General features: G+C 40.5%; 1 protein-coding gene across 1 annotated transcript in view; it reads right to left on the reverse strand.

Moving 5' to 3' along the window:
- Positions 1-23,961, reverse strand: part of Notch2 (notch receptor 2) — a 141,923-nt gene that overhangs the window by 74,912 nt on the left and 43,050 nt on the right. The gene's annotated exons all lie outside the window — the stretch shown is intronic.

Below are 23,961 nucleotides of genomic sequence, written 5' to 3' on the forward strand. Positions count from 1 at the left end.
GCTGGGTTATTAAAAACATATGCAGCATATACAAGAAATGTGTTACGGATGATGTTAAAATCTGCAACCTAATTCTCACCCACAGTGAGTCCTTTGGGTACTAGGCGTGGCTGAGACTCAGTTTTCCCAGATGGAATTCTTCACCTTGGAAATGATGGCAAACTCCTAAACCTGGGTGGGCTCTTCCCAGCTTTGCTCTAAAACTATAGCACCCCTCCCATCTGCTCTGAGAATGCAAACTCATTTAAATGTTAGCAAGAACCGAACCAAAACATGAGGTTCCCAGGAAAACAAATGGAACAACATGAAAGCTTCTTGAACTAAGCAGAAAGATTTCTAAGTTCTGTTTCTAGGGTTTAATCCACATTGTTGCTCCCTTCCAAGTATGGAAAAATAATTTTCAGCTAAAACATGCTTAAGAAACCAGTAAAAGTAGAGACTGGGAAAGTACAGCTTGTGGGTCTAATTTGGCCTGCTGACCATTTTTGTATGACCTGCAAACTATGAACGTTTTCATATTTTTTAATGGTTGAAAGAAAAATAAAAAGAATACTATTTTGTAGCATTTGAGAATTATATAAAATTTAAATATCCATGTCCATAAATAGTCTTATTGAAACCCAGCCATTCTTAAGTCATTTCAGATGGCCTGTGGCTGCTTTAGCGTATGGCACACAAGAAGGCTTACTCTTCCAATCCAAGAAAATGTTTGCCAATCCCTGGGCAGGGAATATAGATGGAGTCTATTAATAGCACTCAATATGCTTATTAGTAATGATGTTAATGATGATGAGGAATATTCTCCTACTGGTTTCTACAACGAGTACTAAACGCATAATATTCACTCATTAGGCCAGGCACTGGTGGCTCATGCCTGTAATCCTAGCTACTCAGGAAGCTGAGATCTAAAGAGCTGGGTTCAAAGCCAAGCCCAGGAAGAAAAATTCAAAAGACTTTTACCTTCAAGTAACCTCTAAAAGGCCAGAGGTGTAGATGTAGCTCATCTAGTGCTATCTCCCCCAGGCCATGAGTTTAAACACTCAAACACATACACACTTACAATATCTAGTAAATGTGCCAGACATTATCCTGTGCCAGATATTTTTATAGTAGTCAGCCCTCTGTATCCATGGGTCCCACATCTATGGATTTAACCAACAATGGGTCAAAAATATCCGGGGTGGGGGGGGAATGTGTCTGTACTGTGCATGTTCAGACTTTTTGTTGTTGCCTCAATACACTGTATAACAACTATTTACACTGCATTAACATTGTACTAGGTATTGTAAATAATCTAGAGATAAAGTATATGAGAGGGTATGTGCAGGGTATATGTAAACACTGCACCATTATAGAAAGGACTTGAGCATCCACTGATTCCAGTATGTGTGTGTAGTCCAGGAACCAAGCCCTGTGGGTACTGAGGAGCGACTGCACTCATGGATTTAAATTCCAGTGGTGGATACAAAAACAAAATGAATTTAAGTAAAAGCTATACTATGTTAGATGGAGTAAAACAGAACAAGAAGGGATGTAGCTGGAGACAGCACCATGGAGTGGGTCTAAAGCAGGAAAATCAGAGATGGACTCAGTGAGGAAAAGACATTTGAGTGAGGATCTAAATGATTGCGGCAAAGTGCTCAAGGAGGAGAGAACCCCGAAGGCACAGTCCTAACTTAGGGAGCAGACCAGCCTGTTTAAGAGATGCAAGGAGACATGTACATCTCAGCTGCCATGACTGAGGAACAAAGAGAAAGGAACAGAAAAACAGACAAAAGCTGGAACTTGGATAGGTGAGGCCTTTAGGCCCTTGTAAAGGTTTAGGGATTTCCTCTGAGACAAAATTTGGATATGATAGACAACAGACTTTCTGCCCTAACATTCATGTACATCTTTTTTCAGCACTAGGATCTGACTCAGGGCCTTATGCTTACTAGGCAGACATTCTACCACTTGAGGCAGGCTCTCAGCCGTTTTTGCTTTATTTTAAAAGAGTCTCTTTTGCCCTGGGCTGGCTTTGGACTAAAACCTCTGTTTCCAGTATAGCTGAAATTACAGAACCACCACACCCAGTGTTTTTGCTGAGATAGGGTCTCACTAACTTCCCTGGTGAGTTCCAAACCTCTATCCTATCTCTACTGTGCTTGTAGCTAGGATTGGAGATATGAGCCATCACAGCCAGCACATATCTTTTCTTTATGTGATGTAAGCCTATTCGTCGGTATAATAACAACTTGAATTCCTATTTAAAACCTTCCAGCTGGGGATAGCCATCAGCCTATTTCTTTCCTCTTACCTTAAAACATATACAGGATCTTTTAGGCACCTTTTTCACTAGGTCCCATTTACCTTTCAAAACCCTTCCGCCTTCATAACCAAGTTTCTATGAGCCATTTCACAGATACTTCTCTCTCTTTTCTAGTTTCCTTTTTGCTCCCCTTGTAACACAACTTTAAATCTACTTACAAACTAGAAACCATGTTCCCCTTGTCAAACTAAGTGATGTCTGAACCAAGATTTTATCCTAAAGAGATTCTATGTCCTCTGGGAGGTACTGTTGAGCACTCTGTGTACCACCTGAACCTTCCTCCCCTTAAATTCTAGTTCCCGGGCTCCTTTTCTTCTTCCTTATCAACTGTCGTTGCCTTAAATTCCAACCCTGGACTGCACTGCTTGCTCTTTCAATGCACTGGGTACTGTTTTGTTATTCGTTTGGTTTTAAACAACTATCTAAGTTTTGCTGACCCCAAAACACACCAATCCAGCCCAACATGTTATGTGTTTTAGAAGCCAACCACTGATCCTAGTTTGTCCTGCCAATGCTTTGAAACTAAACATTGGAGGAAAAGATCATTTTCCCATGCAACTTTAATTCCTCCAATTTTCTAAGGATTCCACTTGCAATTTGGAGTCCTTTAGTTAATCCCTTTAAGTTATATGTAATTTATTACCATGTTTTGACAAGTCTTGCTAGCTGAATTCCTACAATGCTTATCGTTCATATTCATTAGCTTCCTTTTTGATACAAGTTCTGAACATCTAAAAAGCCTCAGGCTAGACATCATGTTGTTGGCTGTTCCCTCACTTCCATGTCTTCTAGCAACTATAGAACTTAACAGCACCTAAGGTAATTTCTGCTCAATAAAAAATTTATTTCTGCTGGGCACAAGTGGCTCATTCCTGTAATCTTACTTCAGAGGCTGAGATCTGAGGAATCCAGTTCGAAATCAGCCCAGGCAGGAAAGTTGGTGAAACTTTAGAGCTGTGGCTCAAGTGGTAAAGTGCCAGCCTTGAGCAAAAAAGCTAATAATGAGCTCCCTGTCGCTGAGTTCAAGCTCCAGTACCAGCACACACACATACAAAAAAAAAAAAATCATTTCTGAAACAATCAGAAAAAAAGATAACTAGTCTCTGCTGGAATGGCAGTATATAACATAGTGCCTGACAGATAGTGAGAATTTAACAAGTACTTGAAGTTATCACAGTTCTGTTTAGTAAGAGTTGACTCCAGAATCAGACCACCTGCATTTCCATCCCAACTCCATCATTTACTCCATGTGCAATCTTGGACAAAGTACTAACCCTTCCTATTATAAAGCAGATATAATAATAGTGTCTACCCTAAGTGTTTTAAAATCATTGTAAAGCACTTAGAATACTACCCAGCACCTAGCATACACCATTTCTTTCTGTTTTTTTTTAATTCACAGCCTTTCACTTAGTAGGCAAGTGCTCTACCATTTGAGCCATGTCTCCAGTCCACCATTTATTCCTTTTATTAAAATGATATTTTATCATTTAATTTTGTTCATTTTGCTTATGTGATACTAAGGAATCAAACCCAGGGCCTCATGCATGCTAGGCAAACATTCTACCATAAGCCATATTCCTAGTCCCTCTTATTTCTTATGTAAAGCAAAATTACTAGCTCCTTGTTTCAACTGTCTATTGTCAGAAACTGTAGATAGAGGCTGGATGCACATGCCTGTTGATGTCAGTCCTGAGACTTAACTCTGGGCATGAGTGCTGTCCCTGAGCTTTTTGCTAAAGGCTAGTGCTCTACCACTTGAGTTACAGCTCCACTTTCAGTTTCTTAGTGGTTAATTGGAGATAAGAGTCTCATAGACGTTACATCCTCAGATCTCAGCCTCATGAGCAGCTAGGATTACAGGCATGAGCTATCCATGTTTGGCTTCTTTTTTTAAATCTTAAAATGCTATCTCCTCTCTTTGGCATGTGCTCAAAATAACTGAAGATATACATGCTAACAAGAGTGCTCTTAACAGTCCCAAAGTAGAAATCACCCAAATATCCATTTGCTGATGAATAGATAAATAAAATGTGATATATCAATGCAGTAGAATACTATTTGGTCATAAAAAGGAATGATGTTCTGCCAGGCACCAGCGGCTCATGCCTGTAATCCTAGCTACTCAGGAGGCTGAGATCTGAGGATCACGGTTCAAAGCCAGCCTGGGCAGGAAAGTCTATGAGACACTTAGCTCAGGGACAGTGCCCAGGACCAGAGTTCAAGCCCAATGACCACCACCAACAACAAAAAAAAAGGAATAATGTTCTGATACATGTCACAGGATGGATAAACCTTGAAAACATCAAGGTAAGTGAAAAAGAAACCAAAACAAAGACCTAATGTGTGATTTCATTCATGTGAAATATCCCAAACAGGCAAATCCATAGAGAGAAGGAGAAGATTAGTGTTGCCAGGGGGTGGGGGATGCAAAGTGACAGCTAAGGAGTAGACAGTTTCTTTCTGAGGTGATTAAATGCTTTCAGGTTAGGTAACAGTGGTAGTCCCATGACTATGCACACACTAAAACCAGGAATTATAGGAATTACAGGGCTTATAGGAATTATACCTTTTTAAAGGGTCTTTTATTTTTTAAATGTAAGCTATATGTTAACTTTAAAAAGAACAAACTCTGCCTCTCAATAATCTGTACTCACTGGCCATCCATGTCCTCTAGAACAAGGAACAGGCCTTCTGATTCTCCCACATGTAGCAATTTTGGAGTCCACATGCACATGTAGACCCTCTGTTTCCTTTTTCAGAGCTGTGGGATATTCCTCAGAATATCCCTCCTCACTTTTTTAGTGTTTCTTCTCTACTTAAGATAACAACAGGGCTGGGGATATGGCCTAGTGGCAAGAGTGCTTGTCTCGTATACATGAGGCCCTGGGTTCAATTCCCCAGCACCACATATATAGAAAATGGCCAGAAGTGGCGCTGTGGCTCAAGTGGCAGAGTGCTAGCCTTGAGCAAAAAAACAGAAGCCAGGGACAGTGCTCAGGCCCTGAGTCCACGCCCCAGGACTGGCAAAAAAAAAAAAAAAAAAAAAGATAACAACAGTAATGCTAATCCATAATGTTCTAAGCATTTATAAGTGTTTATTACACTTGGCAAGCATTTTATAGCTCTGATTGTTATTATCTCATGCAACAGCATATTATATTCTACTCTGATTGCTATTATCTCACGCAACAGCATATTATATTCTAATATCTATATAAACGCAACATGAAACTAACAAAGACAACTTTCAGATGTTTCAGGGAAGCTCTAAACCTAGGCATGACTCTATTACTTCAGTCCTGGGCTACCCTGTCTCCCCTCACTGAACCTGGCTCATCAAAACCTGCCTAACATGGGGGGGCGGGGGCGGCGTGGTGATGGGTGTCTTTGAGACTAGCCTGAACTATACAGGAAGACACTCTCTCAAAAGAAATTTAAAGCCAGGCTCATGCCTATAATCCTAGCTACTGAGGAAGCTGAGATCTGAGAATCGAGGCTTGAAGCCAGCCTGGGCAGAAAGTTATCTCCAATTAACCTGCAAAAGACCAAAGTGGAGACAAAGTTCAAGTGGTAGAACACCATCCTTGAGTGAAAAAGCCAAGCAAGAGCGCAAGGCCCTGAGTTCAAGTGTCAGCACTGGTACAAAAAAAATCTATAAATCAATCTCAATATTTGTCAGTCTTATACAGATATATTCCTAACCTGTTCTTTAGAAGTCCAGCATTTGTGACATAAAGGGGTCTACTTCTCGTTGTTACTAGTTACACACTTACATGCTAGAATAGGGTTAAGGGGAGAGATCGAGAAGGAAAGTGGAAAAAACTAATATAACTAGAAAACATTCCACTTGAAAGAATACCTATATAGTCCCCTCACTAAAACTGATGAACACCAGACCCCAAACTCCCACACACCACCAGCAGCCTAGTTTGGTTTACACATAGCCACTTGACAGATTTCAATGTAGCTGGGATATGAATTGCATGTCCAATCTCTCTGGCCAGGGCTGTGGCTGAGGACCAGTCTCCCTAGTGATACAGGATGGAGAAATATGTTCATTCAAGTTTCCACTCATCTACAGCAAAGCATCAAGCAGTGTGCCTGCTTGTGTCCAGCTCCAAGATGACTGAAGTAAAAGCCCGTTTTCCAAATAAAAGCCAGTCTTCTTTCTCCTTGTTTTCACCTCCAAATGTTCTGTAGCAGCTTACATCCAGGATTTTGCTGACCCCTCCCCTCTCCCTTTCTCTTTCTCCCCCTCCCTCCCTGTCTCTCCCTCCCTCTCTCCTTCCCTTTTTCTCTTTTCCTGGTGGGGAGGGAGGACGTGGCTATTAAAAAAAAAAGCAAAACCCTACCACATATGAGAAGAAAAAAGAGAGGCATGCTTTACAAAACAGTTATTTCAAAATCATGATTTTTTAAATTAGAAAAAAAAACTATACAGAATGTGGAATGGAGAGGAAAAAATGTCTCATGTGGGTTGTGCCGGCCTGCAGCTGCTCCTCATTAAGGCTCCTCTTTACTCCTTCTGGGCTAGTTTCCAGCAGAAAATTCTTTTAACAGATCTCTGCTTTCAACCCACTTTCTTCTTGCTCTGGGCCTCTCAGGGGCCCCCAATCTGCAGTGGCAGCCTGCCCTGGCTAAGCTCTGGAGGGGGGAAACTGTCGTTAAGGTAAATGAGGTAAGGGCAGGGGGAAAAACTAACAAAATCCAGAAACCAAATTAAGCATCAGTCAGTTACAAAGGTCTTCAGTTTGAATGAACCCAAATCAGTCTGTTCTTTCCTGTGACCATAATGCCAGGGGACAGTTCCTGTCCCCTCCCTTCTCCCCCCACCCCGTCCTGTTAAAGTAGATTTAAAAATAATAATAATAATTGCTAACAGCCAAAGCTAGCTGTTACTAGTGAAAGTTCCTATGTAACTTTCAATTCTCAAAGCTCAAGCAACATACTTCTTCAGGGTGTCCCAGAGCTCACACAACCAATCTAAATCCAAGCCACAGTGCCAACTTAACCATCCCTCTCTGCCCAGGATCTTCAGTCCCACATCTCACCTGACAGTCAACCTGTTAATTCTGTAACTCTGGGCAAAAGTAACTACCGAGGTTATGCTAATTACTGATTTTGTTTTTTAAAAACAAATGCTTCCTGGTAAAGAGAAGAAAAGCAGCAGCTCAGTCATGCTGATTTCTGGCCTTTCCTACTCCACTCCCCCTCACCCCTTCCTCCAAAAGACACAAAGAGGGAAAGACATATTACAGCTTACTCAGCAATAAGAGAGAAAAAAGTACTGGTGAGTAGAGGAGGCCCAGAACGGGCTGTTTGTGGCAAAACTACTTGCTAGGGCCTTGCTAGTTTAATGTAAAGGACAAGTACACAATCAACCTTCCCCATACCTTCCTGTGTCTCTCTATTTCTGTCTTTGTCTCCCTGTCCCTCTCTATCTGTCTCTCTCTTACACACAAACATACTTTTTTAAAATCAAAACTGACACACAATGACTACCAAATGCTGCAGGGTTGCCCATTTTCCATGTAAATTTGCTTCCTGGACACACATTTCTGCCTTTCTTGTAGAAGTAGTTCAGAAAATGTTAATCTTGATTCCCACATTAAGCTGAACGCTTGCAAATTAAAAGTTTCCCACAGGAAAAAGAGCTGCACGGGAGGGGAGGGGGCGGGCTATGAAGCTGGGAACTGCCTTCTGGGGCCTCACCTCACTTGGCTGGAACACACTCAGGTTTTTCTACTCTCTATCTGAATAAAGCAATAAGAACACACCAACTTTAATAAATCCAAATCAAAGGGAAGCTGAAGTGACACAGTCATGAAAGATGTGTACTCACAAGCACTACACCTCTTCACCGAAGGCTGAAATCAGCAACTGCCAGCTGGGTGCTGGGTGGCTCAGCCTATACTCCTAGCTACTCGGGAAGTTGAGATCTCAGGATCCTGATTAGAAGCAGCTGAGGCAGGAAAGTCCTTGAGACTCTTACCTAATTAACCACCAAAAGGCCTTGCATGGGGCTGGGAATATGGCCTAGTGGCAAGAGTGCTTGCCTCCTACACATGAAGCTCTAGGTTCGATTCCCCAGCACCACATATACGGAAAACGGCCAGAAGGGGCGCTGTGGCTCAGGTGGCAGAGTGCTGGCCTTAAGCGGGAAGAAGCTAGGGACGGTGCTCAGGCCCTGAGTCCAAGGCCCAGGACTGGCAAAAAAAAAAAAAATCTTATCAAAAGGCCTTGCATGAAAAAACTAAGGGACAGAGCCCAGGCCCTCAGTTCAAGCCTCTGGACAGGCACCAAAAAAAGGGGGGGAGGGGATCACTACAATGGGAAACCATGCTTTATTTACATAAGAACTCTGCAAACTCTCTTATCTTCCCGTTTCCAGTCTTAATTCATTTATCAGTGTCAAAGTTGAGCTGTTGTCAGAGAGCATGCAAACAGAGCTGAAAGACTTGTGTTGCTGCTACAACTGAAGGTGGTTTTTCCTCTGTCTTCTTGCACACAATAAATACCTTTCCATAGTTAACTGCCTTGGATCTTCAGAAAACATCTACAGGTGAGGCATACTCTAGTCATACAATTTTATAAAACATATCTTTCAAAGTAACAAACAGTAAAACAAAAATGAATGAGTTCCCAAACTGTAGGAATTACTGCAAGGGATCTGCAATAAATCATTCTCTAAATAATGTTTGTTTCATTTTTTAAAATTTATTTATTGTCAAAGTGATGTATACAAAGTAGTGAGTACATTTCTTTTTTTATTTTCTTTTGCCAGTCCTGGGGCTTGAACTCAGGGCCTGAGCACTGTCCCTGGCTTCTTTTTGCTCAAGGATAGCATCCTAGCCACTTGAGCCACAGTACCACTTCTGGTTTTTTCCATATATGTGGTGCTGAGGAATTGAACCCAGGGCTTCATGTATGCGAGGCAAGCACTCTACCACTAGACCAGATTCCCAGCCCTGTTTCATTCTTTTGTTGTTGTTGTTGTTGTTGTTGTTTTTGCCAGTCCTGGGCCTTGGACTCGGCCTGAGCACTGTCCCTGGCTTCTTTTTGCTCAAGGCTAGCACTCTGCCACTTGAGCCACAGCGCCCCTTCTGGCCGTTTTCTGTATACGTGGTGCTGGGGAATCCAACCTAGGGCTTCATGTATGGGAGGCAAGCTCTCTTGCCACTAGGCCATATCCCCAGCCCCTGTTTCATTCTTAAATGTATGTAAATGCATTATTAAAACATAAATTATTATTAAAATCTAAAGGTAAGCTGGACTCACACCTGTAATCCTAGTTAACTCGGGAGGCTGAGATCTGTGGATCAAGATTTGAAGACCACCCAGGCAGGAAGTCCATGAGATTCTTATCTCAAATAAACCATCAAAAAGCTGGAAGTGAAGTTGTGGCTCAAGTGGCAGAGCATCAGCCTTGAGTGAAAAAGCTAAAATTCCTTCAAGCCTCTGCTTAAATGTTATTTTCTGCTAGGTAATCACAGTACTTAAGAAGCTAAGGCAAAGGGATTGCCAGTTCTAGGGCGATCTGAGCTACATGGTAAGGATCTGCTGAAGAAAGAAAGGAATGAAGGAAAAGAAAGAAGGAAGGAGAGAGAAAGGAGGGAAGAGAGGAGAAAAAGAAAACTGGTTTAAGAAATAGCCTATAAATATGACATATATCATTCCAAAATCTTTACTGTGTTGTGTGGCTTCTCCATTAGACTAGAATTATTTAACAAGTGCCTAACACATGGAGTGGTGCTGTGGCTCAACTGGTAGAGTGCTAGCTTTGAGCTGAAGAGTTCAGGGACAGTGCCCAGGCCCAGAGTTCAAGCCCCACCACTGACAAAACAACAACAAAAAGAAGTGCCTAACACAGTGATTGCACATGGAAGCCATTCAACTATTCAGTACTCATATTCCTAACAGTGGTCAAAGGGTCCATGGAATCTTTACACCTTAAAAATACTTTAATGACATTTGGAGTTTGGGAACTGCTGTGCTGAGCTATTTACCCAAAGGATTTTTTTTTAACTAATTAAGATTCCTAAGGTGCAGAGTACTTCTTAACCTTTGTTCACCCCTCAAGTATTTAAAGTGGGCCAACTCCATATGGAACAGATTATTTTTTAATCACATTTTCCTTAAAAATGTGAAGCTAGCCAATACGTGCACACACACAGACACACACACACACACCAAGGCAATGTGTGCACACATCTCACACACAATCCTCTCTCTTGCACTTTCATAAACAATGACAACACAAAACACCAGGGACTTGGAGCCTAAGTAATGGAACATGTGACATTCAAGTGTCTTTAGTAGTGTATTAGATTTTTTTAGAGATTGGCAGTGAAGCTCACAGAAGTTGCCTATGTAGAAAATTGCAGGAGCTCGATTTCTGGTCCAGCACTTTACAGGAGTAGACTAGTGGCCATACCTTCCAAGCTCTAAAGTCCAGAAAAAAATGTTTGCAAGAAGAACATCTCCAAAGGATTTCCATTTGGTGAAAAAATTCCTAGCTCAAAAGTAATTGTACCCAGTCCAATATCAGACAAAACCTACATATACACAGACTTTAAAAATAGCCTGTCTTCATATTTTAAAAGGATTCAAAAACTAAACATTTCTTTGTGGATTTTCCAAAAGAAAAAAATAATCACTCCTATAAGAATACAGAATTTTTCAACTGGTATTTGGTTTTTTTTTTTTTGGCCAGTCCTGGGCCTTGGACTCAGGGCCTGAGCACTGTCCCTGGCTTCTTCCCGCTCAAGGCTAGCACTCTGCCACTTGAGCCACAGCGCCACTTCTGGCCGTTTTCTGTATATGTGGTGCTGGGGAATCGAACCTAGGGCCTCGTGTATCCGAGGCAGGCACTCTTGCCACTAGGCTATATCCCCAGCCCCTCAACTGGTATTTGGAAAACACAATTTCAGAATTCCCTAAAACACTATAAAAATCTCATTTAAATGACCTTCAAAAGTCAAATGCTTTTTCTTAAATGGTGTCTAAGTCTAGTTCAAAACAAAACAAAAACCACATTTTCCTTAAAAGATAAGACCATGTATATACACAATGGAATACTATTCAGCTATAAGAAAAAATCAAATGTCATTTGCAGGAAAATGGATGGACCTGGAAATCATCAGATTAAGTGAAGCAAGCCAAGCCAAGAAGGACACTTATTTGTGAATGTCAGATTTAAAATATACACACACACACACACACACTAATACACACATGTGCATGTGCAAGATCTATTTGACTAAAGTATGGTATATGCATGTGTGAAACACCCTGATGAAACCCTTTTAAGCAGTTGGTATGCACTTTAATTTACAAAAAAAAAAAAAGCATTAGGAAGCTGAAACATTTCTTATCTGGGTGTAGGCATTAGTGAGAGAGGGGCAGACAAATGTGGGGAGGGAGGCTGGATATGGGCAAAACACTTCATAGATATGTGTGAAAACGGAACGAGACAACTTGATTAGATTGGTTTGGGAAGGAGGGGGAAGGAGGAGGAAGAATAGTAAAAGGGTGATTATCATCAAGAAGTATTGTATATAGAAATGGACTTATTAAAATAAAACTCCCTGTTTCAACTGATATGGGAAAAAAAGACAGAGGACTGTGGACAAAGACAACATTGATTGTAGAGAGAAAAAATATAATCAGACACTACAATAGTTCTGGGCTTTCAAAAGAACCACAGTAGATGAAGATGTACAGTATATAAGTATTAAAACCGCATGGAGGAGTAGGAATGATTAGGGGAAAACAAGTTTAGAAAAGCTCTTTTAGATAAAGGATGATAAAAAGTTAAACAGCATATAGAAATCAAATTTTAGCCTAGACCTGAGAGTCAAATATTCATAGATACTGGTTGAGCTGGACAGAAACATTTCCTATACAAATTGACCATATTACTATACATCCCAAACCAGATGTGTCCTGAAACTATGGATCCCTACCTACCTGGGAAGTTCCTTTACTTGTTCTTGGTGTGTTGTATGAAATCAAAACCTATGCCTCTATAGGACAAACTGAGAAGCTACAGAGGGAAGTTGAAGGAGAAAGCCTAGCTGTTATACATCTAGATAACTTACAAATTAATTTTTGAAGTAATACTATAATTATTTTCTATCCTCTTGCACTCTTACCACAAACATAATAGCAGTCCCTCAAACTCTCATTATATGGATGGTGCTAGCATGGCTTATGGAGAGGCCCCACCTGCCAGAGCTATGCCTGGAGGCAGCACCAGCTACATTTCTGAGACTGGATCTAGTTTCATCTAGATTCGAAGCTTTTTTTTTTTTTTTTGGCCAGTCCTGGGCCTTGGGCTCAGGGCCTGAGCACTGTCCCTGGCTTCTTCCTGCTCAAGGCTAGCACTTCGCCACTTGAGCCACAGCGCCACTTCTGGCCGTTTTCTGTATATGTGGTGCTGGGGAATCGAACCTAGGGCCTCGTGTATCCGAGGCAGGCACTCTTGCCACTAGGCTATATCCCCAGCCCAGATTTGAAGCTTTTTGAGAGTGAATAATTATTAAAATCATCACAACAGTCACTCAAAAAGCCTTTTCCAGACTTTCATGACATTTATTTACAGCTGACCACACTTATTACTTTTATGGCAATGAGAACAGTTGCTTGTCAAAGAAAAGCACATACTATTCACTTATTTGATTAATTTATACCAGGACCTCAGCAATCATCCTGGCCTTGGTCCAGCATGGACCACGTCAGCTACAAAATGGCATCAACCAAAAACTGACAAAAAAGAAATCAGATACAATCCATTGTTCTGACTTCAGCAACATTTGCTTCAAGAATTTTATTTGGATATTAAAAAACAAAATCAAGCCCAGCACCAGTAGCTCACACCTGTAATACTTGCTACTCAGGAGGCTGAATCTGAACTGGATCCCAGTTCAAAGTCAGCCCAGGCAGAAAAGTCCATGAAACTCTTACCTCTAACAAACTACCAAAAATCCAGAAAGAGAGATTGGCTCAAGTGGTAGAGTGTCAACCTTGAGAGATAAGGCTAAGGGACAGCACCAGGCCCTGAACTCAAGCCCTGGAACCAGCACAAAGAAAGAGGTAGATAGGCTAAGAAAGGAATCGAGCTGAGTGCCAACAGCTCACACCTGTAATCCTAGCTTCTCAAGTGGCTGAGACCCAACTATTGCCATTCAAAGCCAGCCTGGGCAGGAAGTTCGTGAGACTCTTATCTCTAATTAACCACAGAAAAAGCCGGAAGTGGAGTTGTGGCTCAAGTGATAGAGCTCTAGCCCTGAGCCAAAGGAGCTCAGAGATAGCATCCATACCCAGAGTTCAAATGCCAAGACTGGCACAAAAAAAGGGTTGGGGGGAATGCTGTGCTGCAAAGGAGCAAAATGGCCCTACTATCTTTCCCCAAAACTGGTCAACATGGCAGCCTACTTCTTCAACCCAGAATGGTAATAGGACATTACAGAACTTATGGAATTAGATCTTCTAACAAATTACACAAGACTAAAAAAGGACTTGAGTAGCAAGGCAATGGTCTAGGAAGAACTAAAATTAATAAACTTGTATAAGACATTAATCCAGGTCTCATTACTGGCTTCTTGGAGATAGAAGTCTCATGGACTCTCCAACCTAGGCTGGCTTCAAACAGTGATCCTCAAATCTCAGACTCTAAAGTAACTAGAATCATAGGTGTGAGCCACTGACATCCACTCTAGCTCTCAGTTTTATGTGTTATCTCAACACAGCAACACAGCATAAATACCTCTCTTAACTCACTTCTCTAGCTCATGATGCCATCATTAATTCTTATAAAATTTCAGGAAGAATGGGTGATGCTCCATAATGACAGCTTTTGCTTCAGTAGAAACTCATCATGAACTCTGAGAGTAAGTGTCAGTCTTTGCCTGAAAGGAAATGAGTCACCTTTCATTAGTAATCAAGTTTTGGCCATTTTTAAGGAGTGACCCAGAAATTCAAGGGCACTGAGTTTCAGCAACATGAGACTTCAGAATCATATACCACAAACATTCTATACAATTAGGATGAGGGCAAAAAAATTAAAGTTAAGGAGGTTCTTGAGGTATTTTTAAGGATGACTGAGGTTTCAGAAGGGGCAAAGTGCCCAGTGAAATAATTCCTCAAGGAGAAGTGTCTGACTTACACAAGAACCAGTGTTTCAAAATCTTAAAGGGACAGGAGGTTAAATGACTAAGGTCTAAGCATAAGAGTCAGAACCACTGCCAAAGATTTTCCACATAGAACAGGCAGCGCTAGGTTATTCTGGTAATTGAGGGTTTTGAGATGTACTACACAATTAGAGGAAACAAGCAGTGAAGGACATGAGCTGATTTGGAGTAACCAAAGAGTTGGCTAACAACTGTCTGCTTGCTTTATCTAGATCCTTAAAGTGAAAAGAAACTGACCAATTAGATGCTGAACAGAAGAGACACCTGAATTCTCAGCAAAGAGAAAAGAACTGGACAGTCTCTGAAAACTGACTCTCTTCTTCATGTCTATTTTCCTACCATCCCTCTATCCCAAACCCATTCTTTCCATTGTCTTGGAGATTCTTGAACTCTGATTCTCCTTGCAAAATATGGCCCACCAGCCTACCTGGCTATTCTGTCTGGCAGCAACATAGAATCAGCAGCATAAAATCATTACTCTCAGCTGCCCTCTCTTTCTTTCCCCTGGCCATTTTCTCACCCCTTGCTCTAGGCATTCTATCTCCAAATACTGGAGCTAATATGTACCAAAGGAATGGCTTTACAAACCACTTAGCTGTCACTGTGAATCTAGACTAATCCATATACTGGTTTAGTAAAATCTTATACAAACTGGACTGCAGAGAAGAAAAGAACAACTAAGAGAGAAAAAAGTTGGGGGCTTTTCTGTCTACGAACAACAAAGCCCAAGAGGCTATGAGTGACTTACTTGTTTCTAGGTACATGCACTTGAGCCACATCTGTTAAGGAATGCTAAGTTTCTCCTATGAGACATGGCAGCCCTCTGAAGTCTTGCCATCGCATTGGGGAGATGAAGCACACATACATGTATAAAATAAAACTGTCTACAATGGCCTGGCATAATGGCACAGATCATGAGAACCAGGGAGAATCCGACAAGGGACAACTAGTGGAGGGAAGAAAATGAAAATCAGAGGGGTATGGTGATTCTAAGTTAGATTCTCTTCTCATTAGCCTAGTTTTCATACTTGACAGAAAAAACATGAATATTCCAGTTCAACATATCACTGAGTTATCACCTGTCTTCTTTATTCTTTGTTTTCTTTTTCTTTCCTAAGGCTCTTTCCATAAAGATAAAGTACACTCTTTCAGAGAGAAATATTTTAAGGGGCAGGTATTACATTAATAAGGAAAAGCTAAGAATATCAGTATGAGAATCAACTATGCATTTTTTGATACAGAGGACTGAATTTAGGTTACTGTATTGACAGTAGAAACTATAGGATCTAGAAAATTTCAGGAAACCCAAGAAAAAATTTAATTTACCTTTAATCAAGATGGATATATGGTAAGACTTAAATGAGACATACATGGAAACAACATACTCACATGTGCATACACACACATGCATGTATGACAGTATATTACACACGTATGATAGTAAGTTGGAAAGCACACTTCATTCCTAACTACAAAATTCCTGCTACGGGGCATTCAGGAGTAGGCTGAATGAAAAACTTCCATCACGTCTCACATTTAAGCTAGTTTAGAAAATAAAGGATGGAAATTTTTAGATAATTACGTTCTCATTGTATTCTGATATTTCCCATTCCTTTGCTAGCTGTGATTAAGGGCATATATAGACAAAATTAAAATGAAGAATTTAATTAAGCTCCTAGATCCTGAAAAATAGTTCTACTTTTCAGGGAAAAGGAGGAGGGAAAACAGAGAATTCTTGCATGAAATTAATGGTGTTGACAAGCCACAATTGAACAAATAGAAAAAAAAATCACGCAGGATTACAGTTAATCTTGAACTATGTTGAAAGAAGTTTAGCTAAGGTCCTATCTATTAATGCCAGGCCTGCAGGCCAAAATTAATTGTTTTAATATTGGCAGGTATCCAAACAGGCAAAAGAATCCAAGCAGAGCCTAAGAGCCCTTCTTGTTCTTCTCTTCCACACACTGAAATATAAAATGTATATAAATATATGAAGAGTAAAATGAGTTGAAAAGCAATAGGAATTCTTTTTTTTTTTTTTAGTACCAGGACTAGACCTAGAACTCAGGACCTATGTGTTGTCCCTTAGCTTTTCACTCAAGAATGGTGCTTGAATACTTGAGCCACAGCAGAACTTCACTTTCAGCTTTTTTCCTAACTGGAGATAAGAGTCTCACAGACTTTCCTGTCTGGGCTGACTATGAATCATGATCCTCAGACCTCAGCCTACTGAGCAGCCAGAATTATAGATGTGAACCACCAGTGCCCAGTAACTTATGAGATCCTGAGCAAATTATTTAACTTCTCTGAGCTTCCATCTATACCCACTGGTAAAACAGGGATTTTACATTACCTCACAGATGATGAAAATTATACAGAGACTGGTATATCATAAATTCTCAATAAATGTTAGTATTATAGTCACTAGCCTGCGAAAGATCTGATTGCTAGTAGGAAGTAGGACTAAGTCTAACACCAGCTGGGACTCTGCCAGATGCCTTTTTAATCCGCTCACCAAGTGAGTGGCCAGACCCAACTAACTATATGAAGCCTTAGGGGGAAAGCAATCTGAAAAAAGAAATATCAATCTTCATTTTGAATTTTGGTATTTTTTCACCATTTGTGCATTTATTTTTGTTTTTTAACTATGACATTATAGTTTTACACATTAAAATATAATGTGTGCAGTGTTTTGGCAGGCCCCTAAATTTCACATCTGAACAGAGCAAATGACTTCCCCCTTCTCCCCTGCTGCTCACTGGTGGTTCCCCCACAGAAGACCACATGATAGTCATTTATTTCACAGTTGCTATTTTAGTATCCTGGATCTCTTTAAGAAGTTAATGAATTGGCAATGTCCTTATGAGTTCCCAAAGAAGTATGAGGTAATATAATATCAATTAATTTCAACTACTTCAAACTTGCGTTACCCATTGTATGTGGAATACATAGACAGGATGCAATAACTTCTTAATTAATCATCCTTAAGCATCACATTTTAAAGAAGATTTCTCTCTAAAGGGTATTTCATGAGTCAATGACAGTGTTCTTCATTTTATGCTAAAAACTGCAGAAGAAGCAGCAGCAGCAGAAACAGCAACTAGACTGGTGACTAATGCCTGCAATCCTACCTACTCAAGAAGCTGAGACTTGAGGATCATGGTTCAAAGCCAGACTAGGCAGGAGAACCCATGAGACTCTTATCTCCAATTAACCAGCAAAAAGCTGGAAGTGAAGTTCTGTTTGCAGTGGTAGACCTCTAGCTTTCAGTGAAAAGGCTAAGGACCTCAGTTCAAGCACCAGTACCACCATGCACACGCGCGCACACACACACACATACACACACCTACAAAGAAAAAATACCAGTTCCAGCACCAGTACCAATACACACACACACACACACACACACACACACACACACACACACACAGCTATAAAGAAAAAATACCATAGGAATGATTAAAGAACTAAAGTAAAATAGCCCAGCTCCTGATATCATCTGCAGAAAAACTGTACATATATGATACATTGCTAACTAGGGCACTCTACTTGAAGGAGATAGGCTGGCAGAACTAGTTTCAGCAGAGAAGAAAGTGTTTTAACAGTAGATCTCTTTCCCCATGCCTGTCTTTGATCTGGCACTGCCTGTGCACAGTAGTGAGCCCATTAACAAGAAGGTGATGAAAGTGGCAAAAGTTGAGTCAGCTGTGAGCACTGCCCCAGCACAAGCACCAGCCATGCGCTCTCCACCCCACGCTGGGTCCTGAGGCAGTGTAGGGTCTCTGTTCTCTGAGACAGTGTCTAAATTTGTCAAAAGGAAAATGAAGAGAATTGCTCCAGTTTTCTTGGATGAATTTAGGAGGCTTAGGAGGCCTGGCAAAAAATTCTTAATGGTTATTGTCAAACACTTAGTATAGCTGGCAGGCAAGACCTGGATGCAATGTGAGATAAAATTGCAGGGGTTTTGTTACTGTTGTTTGTTTGTTTGGGGCTTGAACTCAAGACCTTACACTTTTGCTTGGCATTTTTGCTCAAAGTTGGCACTCTACCAGTTGAGCCACAGCTTTGGAGATGAATCTTCCTGGTCCGTTCTGAACCATGATCCTCTGATCTCAGGCTCCTGAGTAGCTAGGATTAAAGGCATGAGCCACTGGTGCTTGGCTAAACTTGTGTTTTATAACATTTTATAGACACAAAGTAGAGATTCTTGAGAACAAGCTCCCATCCACAGGAGCCTCTTGTTGTTTCACAGCACTCTGCTAGATACCTGCTATGTGATATGTAGGAAATGCTGAAATATCTCCTTATAGTTGAAATATTCATCCCTAAAAATAATGGCAAAACTGAGTACTGGCTATAATTCTACTCATGAGGCTGAGATCTGAGGATTACAGTTCAAAGCCAGAAAGTCTATGAGACTCTAAAATCTCCAATTAACCACCCCACAAAGCCAGTGAAGTTATGGTTTGAGTGGTAGAGCACCAGCCTTGAGCAAAAAAGCTACAGGACAGTATCCAGTCCTGAATTCAAGACTCAGTATACCTATATAAAAATAAGGTAATAACAGTAATAATGATGATGATAACAATAATGGCAGGGCTGGGAATATAGCCTAGGGATAGAGTGCTTGCCTCATATGCATGAAGCCCTAGGTTTGATTCCTCAGCATCACATATATGGAAAAAGCCAGAAGTGGCTCTGTGGCTCAAGTGGTAGATGGCTAGCCTTGAGCAAAAAGAAGCCAGAGATAGTGCTCAGGCCCTGAGTTCAAGCCCCAGGACTGGAAAAAAAAACACAATAATAGTAATGGCAAAGTCACTTCAGACCAACTTACTTGCTCATAACAATTACAAACTCTGGACAAAATAATTAAAGGAACCAGAGTAATCAAAAGCCAGAAGAAACAGTAAGAAATATGAGCCTTGAGAGAGTAAAGGAAGCAAATCATTGAGAAACCTGTATTTATACTGCCTCCTCTGTGGAAGCACCTTTCCAATACAATCAGCACAAGTGGAAGAAAGTATAAGCAACAAGCAGGTGTTCCTAGATGAATGAAGAGCCAAAAGTATCTGGAGCTATTACAGCAGCTAGAATTTGTGAGAAGAAATTCTAGAAAGGCTAGAACCACTAAAGGAGTAGTTCATGTGCACAATGCTTCCATTCAGGGACCCAGAGAGAGAGAGAGCTGGAAGGCTGAAAAGACTGCCCAGAGTTCCTGGTTAGAATTCATGTTCTGTCAAATTAAGAGCTGGGTAAACCCCTTACATAGTCCACTGATCCTCTCAAGGGTCACAGTTTTGAAATTAAGGATCCTATCCCAAGACTAAACTTTATGTTGTTGGACTAAGGGCATACAGAAGCCTCAACCCAAACCTTCACAAGGTCAAGGTGGACTGCCAGGAATAATCCCATTTACTAGGACAAGAAGAGTCAGATAACTTCAGTGAAAGAAAAAATTTAATATCCATCATCCACAATGTTCAGTCACCTAATTCAAAACTACTGAACGTGTGAAGGAAAGTTAAGTCTACAGTCAAGAGAAAGAGCAGTTGGTAGAAACATATCCACTGACACACAGCTGCTAACTAACAATCGACCAACAAGGATATTAAGTGATAAACACATCCTCAAAATACATATTTTATAGACAGTATAACTCACAACCTGCCTCATAACTCACTTACCTCTAATATCCCAGTGAACTTGTAGCTCATGACTTTAATCAAAATAGGATTTGGAATGGTTTATATTTAAAAGCCTGGAACAAATAACTTTAAATTGATTAATTACATCCAAACTTAATTAACTATTTATACCTCAAAGAAGGACAAGGAGAGAGGCTCTATTAAGACCTGACAGCAATGCTTTAAGCAGCAGTAACTGAGTTTTATTCAATATCCCACAGGTCCTTCTGTCTGGAATCCTGATCTGATCACAGATTGACAGGCTACTTACAATCCTACCAGTGAGAAACAACATCTGAGCTGTGTACAAAACTAATTTAAAAGTACTTATCCTCCTGTGTCAAAATGATCTTATCAAGTGTTTCTAGAATCTATAAACAATCATTATATTTTAGCTGAATCAGTAATGCCATTTTAGCAGATAGTCAGATGCCTTCTACTTTAAAATAGTCCCACCCATTCCCCAAAAAGGATTTGGCTTCAACAATTTTTTCTTAAGCCACTAAGCAATCTCATGAACAAAAAGATATCCACATGCCCTGCATGCTTGATGTAATTTTCATAAACCTGCTAAGTATTATAATATGTACTTACTATTATGTAAAAATATTTGCTGAACGAACTACAATATCTTCTTTCCTGAGAGAGGAAAAAGGGCCAGGTTGAAGGGATGTTGAAAAGTAAGCCAAGGGGCTGGGAATATGGCCTAGTGGCAAGAGTGCTTGTCTAGTATACATGAAGCCCTGGGTTCGATTCCTCAGCACCACATATATAGAAAAGGCCAGAAGTGGCGCTGTGGCTCAAGTGGCAGAGTGCTAGCCTTGAGCAAAAAGAAGTCCAAGCTCCAGGACTGGCAAAAAAAAAAAAAAGAAAGAAAGAAAAGTAAGCAAGTGCACATTAATTTTGCTCTCACACACAGCTTGTGTGTGCATGTGTATGTGTGTCATTGCTGGGGCCTCAACTCTTGCTTGATTTCTTTGCTCAAGGCTGATGTTCTACTGCTTGTGCCACATCTCCAATTCCAACATTTTTCTGGTTAATTGGAGATAAGCACAGACATTCCTACTTGGGCTGGCTTTGAACCATGATCCTCAGATCTCAGCCTCCTGAGTCTAAGATTACAGGTGTGAGGCACCAGTGCACAGCTTTGAGTTATAACTTTGCTTAAGATTCTATGAAGTTGGTACAGCAGTTGGGAATGGTTTGGCCTCTCTGGAAATGTTCTTATTTCTTTTCCTATGTTCATCCATGTTGACACTGCCACTCCTGATATGCTAAAATTACCTTCATGGAAGGAAACACTCTTTTCCTAAGTTCTGTTGTTCAGACTGGCCTTCCAAAATGATGGCTTTCTCAAACTGTTTTCTTATTCTCCCCTTCTCAAGATGCTTGTTTCCCTCACACACAGCAAGTTGGACCTTGTGTAAGGGAGACACCCATAGGCACCCATCCTTTCAACAATTCACTAGTAGCTGAGAACAGAATTTCTGCTGCTCCCATTTAGCGGCCACAAAGTGGGTAGTGGCTTCCAGTTCTTCCAGAACTTGAGGGCAACCTTGCCTTCCTGACCTTGCTTATAGAGTTTGAGAGTAGAAATTCACAAAAGTACTTCTCATCCTCTGTGACCCATAGTGTCCTCTCCTAGTCAGCACTCAGCTATCACCATCCCTTAGCAACCTTCTCTCCCCATGCCAGACCATAAATATATAGGCCAACATTTAGAACCTATGTGAAACTCTCACTTCACCAGTCACCAAGTTGAATTCTGTCCAAATTAACTTGTTACTCTGTATGGTAATACCAACCTGGATACCACATGAGGAAAATAAATTCTCATAAGAGAGAGCCAATATCATATTTAAAACAAATAGAAAAAAAGTATGTGAATTATGATATGTAGATTGAACATGTTTAAGTTCAAGAAATGCATTACTGAAGCCAGGCACTGGTGGCTCACACTTGTAATCTGAGCTACTTAAGAGGCTGAGATTTAAGGATCTCGGTTCAAAGCCAGCATGGACAAACAAATACAAGAGATCTTTATTTCCAATTATCCAGCAAAAGCCAGAAGTAGAACTGTGGCTCAAATGGTAGAGCATCTAGCTTTTACCAAAAAAGCCAAGTGAGAGCATGAGGCCCCAAGTTCAACCAACACCAGTACAAATAAAATAAAATACACATTACTGAGCAATAACTATGTACCGTATACTATAGTATTGCAAAAATGCCTAAGACCAGGACCTCAAAATCTACTTCAAAAACAACAAAATTAAAATAAAGAAAACATAAATCTCAGCAAGTGATCACAATGTAATGGACTAACTACCACAAGAGAGCTAAGAGAATACAGCAAGGAACTTGGCTCCGGAAGCCTTAACGGGATTATAAGATTGGAGTGGCCAACTCAAAAGTACTTATTTCCCTCCCTTCTTATCTCCAGTTGTATTTTCATTCTTAGGGGAGAATGCAACACATGTGCTTTTTTCCAGCTAGAAAAACCTAGGGAGTAGCCCATAATCAGCTACATAAAATCTTTCATCTCCAATGTTATCTTTATTCCAATCCAAACAATTGGTAAGCCCTACTGTCATCACAGCTTAAAATATTTTCACTTTGTTGAGGAAAATTACTTCTGACTTGGGAAAAAAAATATCTCATTTAAGGCATTAAAGAACTTAAGTCCTGGTGTCAGAATAGACAGACATGGTTAGAAAAAAAAAGTCATAATTATATTTAGAAAAAAGATGACAGGGCTGGGAATATAGCCTAGTGGCAAGAGTGCTTGCCTCATATACATGAATCCTAGGTTCAATTCCTCAGCACCACATATATAGAAAAGGCCAGAAGTGGCGCTGTGACTCAAGTTGGCAAAGAGCTAGCCTTGAGCAAAAAGAAGCCAGGGATAGTGCTCAGGCCCTCAGTTCAGCCCCAGAACTGGCCAAAAAAAAAAAAAAAAAAAAAAAAAAGAGTAAATTTACTCCATCATTTAAAAAAAAAAAAAAAAGAAAGAAAGAAAAAAAGACGACAGACTTCATATTACCAAATCTTACTTTCGTTTAAACACATAGGATACATGTTAGCATCAAAGCTTTTTAACTGAAGTAAAAGAAAAAATATGATTTATAGAAATGGCTCAAGAGGTAGAGTGCCAGCCTTGAGCAAAAACAAACAAGTGAGCATGAGGTAGTCCTAGTGCTAGCACAAGGGGAAAAAAATCCAAATTATTTATGAAATTATCCTACAGCCTTCCTCAAACAAAAAGTCTGGATAGAATATATAGTTAGAGGAGAAAAAAAAACCCACATATTCTTGAGTCAAGAACTATCCCATGAGCTGAGTGGCAGTGGCTCATGCCTGTAATCCTACCTACTCAGGAGGCTGAGATCAAGGATCCTGGTTCGAAGCCAGCCTGGGCAGGAAAGTCCATGTGACTCTTATCTCCAAGTAACTGACAACAAGCTGTATGTATAGCTCAAGTGGTGGAGCATTAGCCTCGAGCACCAAAAGTTAAGGGTCAGTACTCAGGCGCTGAGTTCAAACCCAGAGACTAGCACCAAAAACAAAGTAAAATAAAATAAAATCAGGGGTTGGGAATGTGGCCTAGTGGTAGAGTGCCTGCCTAGCATGCATGAAATCCTGGGTTCGATTCCTCAGCACCACATATATAGAAAAAGCCAGAAGTGGCGCTGTAACTCAAGTGGTAGAGTGCTAGCCTTGAGCAAAAAGAAGCCAGGAACAGTGTTCAGGCCCTGAGTTCAAGGCGCCAGGACTGGCA

This window comes from Perognathus longimembris, chromosome 7 (assembly GCF_023159225.1).
Source record: "Perognathus longimembris pacificus isolate PPM17 chromosome 7, ASM2315922v1, whole genome shotgun sequence".
Lineage (NCBI taxonomy): Eukaryota > Metazoa > Chordata > Mammalia > Rodentia > Heteromyidae > Perognathus > Perognathus longimembris.